General features: G+C 43.1%; 2 non-coding genes across 2 annotated transcripts; both read right to left on the bottom strand.

The window, feature by feature from the left end:
- Nucleotides 1-620: 620 nt before the first annotated feature.
- TRNAG-UCC (transfer RNA glycine (anticodon UCC)) lies at nt 621-693 on the bottom strand. Its single transcript has one exon. It is a non-coding gene; the product is annotated as a tRNA-Gly (tRNA).
- An 8,314-nt stretch (nt 694-9,007) lies between these two features.
- TRNAW-CCA (transfer RNA tryptophan (anticodon CCA)) lies at nt 9,008-9,080 on the bottom strand. Its single transcript has one exon. It is a non-coding gene; the product is annotated as a tRNA-Trp (tRNA).
- Nucleotides 9,081-9,638: the final 558 nt, after the last annotated feature.

Below are 9,638 nucleotides of genomic sequence, written 5' to 3'. Positions count from 1 at the left end.
AGCTGGAAGAAGCCAGGAAGGACTCTCCCATTAGAGCTTTCAGGGGAGGAGGAGAGTGCCCAACCAGCACGAGTTCTGACTTGTGGTATCCAGAACTGTGAGAGAATAAATTCCTGTGATTTCCAGCCACTCAGTCTGTGAAATGTGAGCATTTGTAGAAAACACCATAGATCCCCAGTTTCCATGAAGATGGGTGACATCCTGGTTAGTTGATACCATGGGCACTGGAGTGTCTGGACCAAATAAGACAAAGGATTCGAAAGGGCTTTGTAGAATGGGGAGAACTCGGTGACTGAAAGCTACAATTTCAGTTGCTAATTAACTCTTCTAGTTAACAGAAATATCAAGCATGGGTTTCTACTTTATAGAAGAATTGGTATCCATAACATTAAATCCATTTCGAGGGTGGAAAAAAAGTCACAAAATCCAGATTTGAAAATGACGCTCCGTGGGTGGGTCTGTGAGTAAGTGCTTAGGCCTCAGTTCCTATCAGTGAAATGGAATATACATGTGGTTCTCTTACAGGCATTTTTAAAAATATTTATTTATTTATCTATTCTGCTGCACCAGGTCTTAGTTGTGGGGCCTGCAAACTCTTAGTTGCGGAATATGGATTCTAGTCCCCTGCCCAGGGATCGAACCCAGGCCCCCTGCTTTGGAAGAGCAGAGTCTTAACCACTGGACCACCAAGGGAGTCCTGGGCCTCAGTGTTCCTATCAATGAAATGGGATTTGCAGCTGCTTCTCTTATCAGATCAGATCAGTCGCTCAGTCCTGTCCAACTCTTTGAGACCCCATGAATCGCAGCACGCCAGGCCTCCCTGTCCATCACCAACTCCCGGAGTTCACTCAGACTCACGTCCATCGAGTCAGTGATGCCATCCAGCCATCTCATCCTCTGTCGTCCCCTTCTCCTCCTGCCCCCAATCCCTTCCAGCATCAGAGTCTTTTCCAATGAGTCAAGTCTTCGCATGAGGTGGCCAAAGTACTGGAGTTTCAGCTTTAGCATCATTCCTTCCAAAGAATACCCAGGGCTGATCTCCTTCAGAATGGACTGGTTGGATCTCCTTGCTCTTAGGATCATTTTTTCATGGGTGGTGGTGCTGCAACTGCACTCCAAATAATCCCAGGAGAGTAAGAGATGGAAACCTGAGCTATCATGCCACATCAGTTACTTACCAGCACTGGGACTCAGCAAGTCTCTGTGTCCTCATCTGTAAAATGGGAATTTAATCTCTCCTATTCAGTTCCCAGAGCACTAGTTTGTTGGGAAAAAATGAGCGTAAGTCTGTAACAAAGACTCATTAAAAAAAAAAAAAAAAGGCAAAGGGCATCCATTGTAGTGTCCTCGCTCTTTCTATCTCTGCTCCCATAAGAGTGTCTAAGTGTCCAAGGATGAACTTGTTTCTTATAAAAGCTTTGAGATTCGGGTGTCCCCGCCCCCAAGGAGAGTGGGAACTGGCTTGCAGAGCTGGAGGAGGGCACGAGGTGGAGCAACAAGGTCTGCATGTGGCTTTGATTTCAAGCCTGTGAGAGAAGATGATCCTCGCAAAGGCAGTGGCCTCACCAAAGGCTTAGTGGGCAGGATGCTGGGACCTGAGATGGAATTCAGCATTCTTGAAGTTCTGAAGCCTGACACTTTTTATGTTTTAAATCCTCTCCCTTATTTCCTGTTACTCTATTCTTCCTGACTGTAATCTTACCTATTAACTCGGGAGCAACGTGATTTAAAGGGAACATGGGGCTTCAAATAGGTTCAAGGTGCTCAGTTTTAAATAGACCACTCAATTCTCTTTTTAAAAATTTTTATTTTGCAGCTCAGAAAAAAATCTGGTTTTTCTCCTTTCAGCACTTTTTGATCAAAGTCAGATTGATAGAGTTTTTTAAACTCTATCTAATCTTAAAAGACAGACTGAACAATACAGTTTAACTCTATTTTTCCAAAGCTGCGGTACAGACTAGTTTCTGTTTCCTGTGTCTAATGGTTACAGCCATCACTTAATGTTGCTTTGCAGACAATAATTGTACCCAACATTTGACAAGGACTTTCATCTTCATTACCTCTATTATTTTTCGCCACATCATTCCTGTTTTACAGATAAGGAAACTAAGGCTCTGAGCCCAGGGTCTCACAGCCAGTAGAGTCACATGTCAAACTCTAACTTGATGTTCAGAAGTAGGCCTCAGCTGTTCACAGTTTTAAGGTGTGCCCTGGGGATCGTATTTCTAAGACTCTGGGTGGCAGCCAAACAGAGCTGGCTTGAGGAGACAAGAGGTTGAGTTCCCATGAGGTAAGTTCCCTGGGCTGGAAAGATTGTGCAGGTAAAGGTGCAAGCCAAAGGAAGTCAGCTGGGACTTCCCCGGTGGTCCAGTGGCTGACTCCATGCTCCCAATGCAGGGGCCCAGGTTGGATTCCTGGTCAGGAACACTAGAACTCTCATGCTGCAACTAGGAGTTCACATGCCACAACCAAACGCCCCACGTGCTGCAACAAAGATCGAATATCCCGTGTCTCACAACTAAGACCCGGCGCAGCCAAATAAATATTAAAAAAAAACAAAATGAAGTCAGTTGAGGCCAGTGGAGCAGAGTACTGTACCCTTCAAGGGCTGATGGAGAAAGGATGGGTGTGCCGTGATCCAGTGCTCCCATCTGGATCCCATGAGGTCACGTGCGTCAGCCCAGGCTAGGGACAGCTGGGGAGCATGAACAAATGGGCCTGTATCAACAAGGCATTTATTGAGCACTTACTGTATCAAGCACTGAGCCAAACGCTATGGGAATACAAATGGCACATAAGACGGGTTTTCTGTCCTCAAGGGATTTGCAGTCAAGTTAGGGAGTCAAGACTAAAACGTGCAATGGCAGAAGAAATGATGTCTGTACCCCACTTCATAGCATAAAGTAGAAGTTGCGTAGGAGTCTAGAGCAGAGGATCACCTTTGCGCACATTAAGAGACATGGAGGATAGAATGAAGAGGGCTGGGACTTTCCTAGCGGTCCCTGTATTGGGAGACTCCATGCTTCCAATACACAGGGACGTGGTTCCATCCCTGGTCAAGGAACTAGGATCCCACATGCCTCACAGGGCAACAACAACAAAAGAATAAAGAGGACTAACATTTCTAATCAGAGTTCCAGAAGGAAAGAAAAAACAAGATGCAGAAACTGTCTCAGAAACATAGGACCCTAATGGGATATGAGGCACTTTCCTGTTTAGTTTCTCTGAAGGAAGTTCTCTTCTGTATTTGGGGTTCGGGTAGGCGCTGTGGTATATTCAGCTGGTAAATTCTTCTGAATGTTACATCCCCCCAGTGCAACCAAGGATGGGGTGGCAGGGAGAGGGCCATGCCAGAGGAGGCTGCGTTTATCATACATCTTTTTTTGTTTGTTTTATTGTTTATGTTATTATGGTAAGCCTACCCTGCAAATTAATCTATAATTCTAACACTCTTCTCATTTATTTTTAAGTCTTTATTGAATTTGTTACAATATTGTTTCTGCTTTATGTTTTGGTTTTTGGGCCACAGGGCATGTGAGATCTTAGTTCCCTGCATTCGAAGGCAAAGTCTTAACCACTGGAGCTCAAGAGAAATCCCCTATCATACATCTTCAAGGCTACTCTTAGTTATGTCTACACCTGACTTTTGCCTGTGTTTCTAGTTCTACAACCACCCATTCCCACCCATTCCAACTCTTCAATGTAATAAAACCCTCAAGTAGCCAGAAATCAAGATGATAGACATCTCCACTCTCCAGAGAAATGGTCTGCATTTTCTTTAAAAGCTCAGCTTCCAGAATAAACCCTGGGGTCAGTTCACCTTCAGCCCAAATTCAATAATTCCTTTAAGGGATTATTTATGTTCATAATTCTATCTCTAAGTAACTCAGTCATTCAATAAAGACTCAGCTGTATTCACTATCAGAGGCTATACTCTTTGTAAGGTGTGCAAGGCAACTGCAGACCTCAGGCCTTAGTAAACCCGGTCCCAGCTCTACCAGCACAGGAATTGGGAGCGTCCACCCTTCGCGGGCATCATCCTCCACGCCATTCACAAAGGGCAGTTTGCACGGACTGCACGATCTAGGTATCCTTTATATTTTTGTCTTCTTTTAAGAAGAGCCATTGTGTTTTACGGAATGAACAAGTGCAGAATCTATTGAACCAGACATTTTTGGCTCTGTGCTTAGAACAGTTTTAAGAGCTTCTTTACGCTATGTAAAAGATAAATTAAGCACAGCTTTATTTCCCTTCTGGAGCTGTCACCCCACAATGAGCTGCCTTGAATGTGAGGCTGATGGACATTTGCCCTCCAAAGCGCAGCCAGGTTTCAGCCAATCAGGACTCAGCAGAGCTCCGCCCTCTCTCTCTTTACTTCACACCCCCAGAGTTACTCTAGTCAGACGCGAAAGCAAACCCAGGGCAAAGCTAAAGCAACTGCAGATGTAGCCCTTTGGAGGCAGCAAGGATCCACAGAAAAAGTGAACTCCATGTGTCTAGTGACTAACGATTATCATAAAGTTTTACCATTTACAAAAATGTCAAGAAGGAGTTGATGATGACAAAGCAGACATTTGTTGGACTAGGTTATATGAAAAATCGACAAGAGATGAATTTCAGAAAGAGACAGTGGCATTCTACCTGATTTCTGCCTAAGACCTTGCTGCTTCTGAAGCTGCCTCTCTATAGAAGTCCTCTTATGAGACAGGGACAGGGCTGATAAATTCTGTTGGGATTTTCCGTCCTAAGATTGAAAAAAAAAAAAAAAAGTGTTTTTGCTTTTCAGAAGCTTCAGTCAAACAAAGCCCTTTCCTTAACGCTTAAGTAGGAGTTTGGACCAACTCAAATCTACTCCCCAGAGCCCTGTGGCTGAAATGCTATGAGGTATAGGATCTGGGCCATTTCCCCCTTAGTGCTGGGGGAAGAGACAAAGGAATAAAAAAGCAAAGACCCTCTGGAACTTTTCTAAAGGGTCTCAATGATCCTATCCATTGGGTTAATTCCTTTTCATTCCCCGGTGGACTCAAGCTGGGAGCATGGTTAGAGAGCTTGGAATGCTGAAGAAGGGGGTCTCAAGATGCCCTCATTGGAGAATTTCATTAGAAGACCACTCAACTCTCCCCAACAAATGTGTATATGCATGGGTTTACATATCAAGTAGTTGATCCACAAATCTCCTGGGTAGATGACGAACCTTCAGGAAAGGGGAGGAGAGATGAACAGGTAGAGAACTTATCTACTGGAAAGATGAGTAAAAGCTACATAACATTTCTCAAGGAGACTTGGATGGAGCCTTGTCCTCAGGCAGCAAACATTTGTGTCTGAACCCAGAAACCTGGTTTGGGTATCCCAGGGTAACCTCTTTGGATCCATCCTTATGCCTTTTTAAAAAATTTATTTGTTTGGGGGCTGTGCTGGGTCTTCGTTGCTGCAGACAGGCTTTCTCTCATTGCAGTGAACAGGGGCTTTCTCTAGTTGAAGTAAGTGGACTTCTCTTGTTGTGGAGCTCTCCGTGCAGGGACTTCTGTAGTTGTGGTACATGGGCTTAGTTGCTCCATATTATGTGGATCTTCCCGGACCAGGGATCGAACCCGTGTCCCCTGCACTGGCAGGCAGATTCTTCACTATGGGACCACCAGGGGAACCCGTCCCTATGCTTTCTGGCATACTCACTGGTGGTACGAGTGAGTATACTCATACTTCCTGAGTATACATATGAGTACACTCATACTTTCACTCCCATACTTTCTGGCAGTGGTGATGTGAAACAAGCATCATCATAATTGTACAACTAACTCATTTGGTTCTTTTGCAGTCATGTCATCTAAAAAAAGCACAGATTCTTAAGCAGCTAACAAATGATTTATTTGCTTTCTTCTTAAGTAATCAAACAAATCAGTCTAAACTCACGAAATACCTTAGAGATCACTGAATGTGGTCCCTTCTCATTTTAAAGCAAGGGGAAACTCTATCCCAGAGCAGGGAAATAGTTAGCCCTGAGTCACACTGCTGGCAGAAGGAAGCCTCGAGCCCGGGGTCTCCCAACAGCCAGCCTAGGTCTCTTGTCACAGCACCACATGTCCAGCCACCCAGGACCACAGGCTTGATTTACATCACGACCTGTGGGCTCTTACAGCCTCCAGCCTGGGCTCCCCACCACGCCACGGGGGTCTGGATGTGCCTCTTACCTCACACGTCGACTTCAGCCACACCACCCCATTGGTTGCTCTGCCATACAGCCCAAGTCTCCCATTGTTAATCATCTTTTTAAAAGAGTTTAACATCTGCTGCAGGGAAATTTACTGGCCTCAAGTTACCGGCTGTAATTTTGGTCATTTGGGGGAAATAATGATGCTATAGTCGTCACTTTCCAAATGTTGCAGGAACTTGACCCAGATCAAGAAACCTCTCCATAAATCAGCTCAAAAGCAGCATCAATTTCTAGCCTCGCCATTTAGAATGCTGCAGCTCTGAATCAGTGTCTGGGCTGGAGAAAGCATCCAATTCAAAGCCTCTAGATTTTAATAATAGCTGCCATTGTTCAAAGAGGGATTCATAACTCTCAATGGACTCCAGCCAAAAATCTGGAGCCAGACTCTGTATTTATGTGTATTTGGATGTGCTAAGTGCTCTACGAGTTTCATGAGTGGTTCTTTCAACATGGGAGCTACTCAGATCTCCAAGCCTTGGTTCTGCTTGTGGACATCTCTCTGAACCAAGCCTTCCCTGCTCACAAGTCTTCTTTGGCTCTTGATTTATGTACAAATGACCAGCATCATTGTACATAAGGGCATAGGTCATTAATAATAAAAACAACATTGACTTCCTTGGCTGCCCCGTGGTTAAGACTCTGCACTTCCATGGCAGGGGGCACAGATTCAATCCCTGGTCAAGGAACTAAGATCCCAGATGCTGCATGGTGTGGCCCAAAAATAATAATAATAAAATAGCAATAATGATAATAGCAGTTAACACTTTATGGAGTGCTTGCTCTGTGCCAGGAGTTGCTCCATTAATTCATGTAACCCTCACAATGCTATGAGGCTGGTATTGCTATTATTTTCATTTTACACAGGAGGAAAGTGAAGCACAGCAGGGATAAATGATCATTCATCAGGGAGTGATCAGAGGAACGAGGGTTTGAACTCAAGCAGTCTGGCTCCAAAGACTTCTCCCCTCTCTCTTTTCCAAATAGCTTTAAAGAAATGCAATTCATATGCTGTACAATTAACCCTCTTATAGTGTATAATTCAGTGTTTTTCAGGTACATTTACAGAGTTGTGTGACTATCATCACTATCTAATTCCAGAACATTTTTGTCACCCCCAAAGAAACCCTGTATTCATTAGCAGATGGTTCCTAATTTCTTCCATCTCCTAGCCCCTCAGGCTCTATTAATCTATACTATGTCTCAATGGATTTACCTGTTCTGTACATTTTATATAAATGAAATCATGAAATATGACCTTTGATGACTGGCTTTTTTCTCTTAGCATGTTTTCAGAATGCATGCATGTTTTAGCATATATCAGTGCCCCCATTCCTTTTTCATGACCAAGTAATGTTCCATTGTATAGATACACTGCTTTTGTTTGTCCATTCGCCAGTTGATGGACTTGGGGTTCCATTTGGAGGCTGATACAGATAGTATTGCTATCGACATTTGTGTACAGGTTTTTGTGTGGACATACGCTTTCTTTCCTCTTGGGTATACCTCGGAATGGAACCATAGGGTCATGTGTTAACTGTGCTGGTGGTTTGTTTTTGTTTGTTTGTTTTTAGGAACTGCAAATTCCAAAGTATCTGTACCATTTTACAGTTTTTAACCATTTAGCTAGCTATGCATGATGATTACAATTTCTACATATCCTCACTAACACTTATTATTTTCCACTGTTTTGATTATAGCCATCATAGCAGATGTGAAATGGCACCTTACTATGGTTTTGGTTTGCATTTCCCTAAAGACTAATGATGTTGAGCATCTTTTCATGTGCTTATTGATCATGTATATATATTTTTTCCTTGGGGAAATGTCTATTCAAATGCTTTGCTCATTTAAAAAATGGGTTGAGCTGTAAGAGTTCTTTATACATTCTGTGGATACAAGTCCCTTATCAGATAAATGATTTGAAAATATTTTCTCTTCTGTAGGTTTTCTCCTTACTTTCTTGGTGCTGTGCTTTGAAGCACAAAAGTTTTAGATTTCAGAAAGTCCAATTTATCTATTATTTTCTTTTGTTGCTTGTGCATTTGATATAGTATCTAAGAAGGCTTTGCCCAACCCAAGCACATCAAGATTTGCCTTTTGGTTTTGTTTAAAGAGTTTAAAAGTTTTAGGTTTTGTATGTATTTAGGTCTTGATATGGCATGAGCTAGAGGTCCAAATTTATTCTTTTGCATGTAAGTATCCAGTTGTCTCAGCATCATTTGTTGAAAACACTATTTCTTCTTCCATTGAGTAGTTATTGCAAATCAGAGGACTCTCTCTTAACTACTATATCGAAATATTTTAGAGGATGAACACCTCTGTGTGTGTGCATGTATGTGTGTATAACAAAAAGCAGCAGGAACTATTCAAAGCAGTAACCTAAAATGCTGGTCTCTCCTGATTGTAAATCATCAAATGGTTGAAAGTCTGAAGGGTAAAGATGATTAAATAAGGCCAAAACCAGAGTATCCATCTGTCCTCCAAAGGCTGAAATATCATTGGAAAGGTGAGAGGGTCTTAGTAGGAGTCTGAGAAATGAAGCTCTCCCAAGGAAGAAGGAAGAAAGACAACTCCATGAGAAGATGGTACCCAGAGTAGCAGACATCCTATGATCACCTCTTGTGTGGGATCGAGTGTTCTCAGCCCAAGGCACAGATGAATGAACATACAGAGTCAGATAGTGAGACTGGGACTTCAGATCTGTAATGATTTCTCTCTTTTTAAAATTTATTTGATCACACCAGGTTCTTGGGTGCAGCATGTGGGATCTTTTTAGTTGCAGCATGTGAGATATAGTTCTCTGACTAGGGATCAAACCCAGGTCCCCTGCACTGGAAGCATGGAGTCTTAACCACTGGACCATCAGAGAAGACCCTGTGATACATTCTATCAGGTCCTTCTCAAATCTTAGCATTATTTCCATCTTTGTCACAGCTCTTAATGTAATAACTTCCTGCCCATTATGTGTGCCAAATTCTGTCCCATCAGTGACTTAGGGTCCCCATTTCCTAGCCACTCCCAGGATAGAGAAGCTGTGATTCTATTACTCTGCCCTCTTTATAAACATCTCTTCAGCCTCAGAAGGAGCCCTGACATTATCCAGTTAGTGATTCATTACCTCTTCTATCAAAAGAGCACCTCACACATGAGGGGTGCTCAGATAACTCAGAGAGCCATGGCTTTCAGAAGTGATTCCTTTGGGGCAGGGGCAGTACCATATGAGGAAGACGTCATATGGTCTTCCTACATGGAAGACTACACGGAACTCACTTAGAAGCGGTCAAGCTCCAATCATTCTCCCTTGAAGAACTTCTGTAGGGTTTTCTTTCTTTTCTTCCACTTTCATCATGAGCCAATTCCTCACTCCCCGAAGGGTTTATATAAGTCAGGGTAAATAACACTAGTTGCTGTAACAAACGACCCCCCA

Source organism: Bos indicus, chromosome 23, assembly GCF_029378745.1.
Source record: "Bos indicus isolate NIAB-ARS_2022 breed Sahiwal x Tharparkar chromosome 23, NIAB-ARS_B.indTharparkar_mat_pri_1.0, whole genome shotgun sequence".
NCBI classification, from domain to species: domain Eukaryota; kingdom Metazoa; phylum Chordata; class Mammalia; order Artiodactyla; family Bovidae; genus Bos; species Bos indicus.
The sequence above is the reverse complement of the archived record's forward strand: the minus strand, read 5'-3'. Positions and strand labels throughout refer to the sequence as shown.